This window comes from Crocodylus porosus, unplaced genomic scaffold (genome assembly GCF_001723895.1).
Source record: "Crocodylus porosus isolate Cpor-Errol unplaced genomic scaffold, CroPor_comp1, whole genome shotgun sequence".
Taxonomy (NCBI): Eukaryota; Metazoa; Chordata; order Crocodylia; family Crocodylidae; genus Crocodylus; species Crocodylus porosus.
Genome location: NW_017728947.1, coordinates 73,881,120 through 73,881,902, shown reverse-complemented (window position 1 = coordinate 73,881,902; position 783 = coordinate 73,881,120).

Here is a 783-nt window from a genome sequence, read left to right as displayed (position 1 = left end):
TTGCACACGGCAGCACGCGCCTGTACACACACAGCCTGTCCCTGCACGCCGCACCAGGCACTTAGGCGCACAGCCCGCCCCGCGCACAGCACTGTGCCCTTGTACACGCACGGCCCGCCCCTGCGCACGGCACCGGGCGCCCGGACACGCCCCTTGCACACCACACCACACACCTGTACACACACAGCCTGCCCCTGCACGCACTGAACTGCACACTTATACACACCCAGCCTGCCCCTGCACACAGCACCACGCACTTGTACACACACTCACTCACACACACACAGCCTGCCCCTGCACACACAGCACTCAGCACCCTGCTACTGCGTCGCCACCCGCACCACGCGGAGGGGCAGCACCACGCACCCGCACACACAGCACCAGCACGAGCACCGGTCCTACCACGTCCCCCAACACGGTGAACGGGGGCAGCTTCTCCACTCACAGCACCGCGTGCTTGGGCACACACAGCCTGCCCCTGCCCGTACAGTCTCCCGGACCCCTGCTGTCACCTCCACACTCGCCTCCGTCTCTATATACACCGTGCTGCCCTCCATCCACACACTGTCGCTACACACACTGCGCATAACACCAGTGCTACTGACCACTATGCATCCATACTGCCACCTCTGCAGCCTGCTTTTACACACACAGCCCCAGCACTACACACCATTCTCCACCTACACTTACCACCTGCACACACACTCTGTCTCTTTAAACCTATTACCACGATGTGCCATCAATGCTTATGCTGCCCTCTTCATTCAAACACTGCCCTTCTGT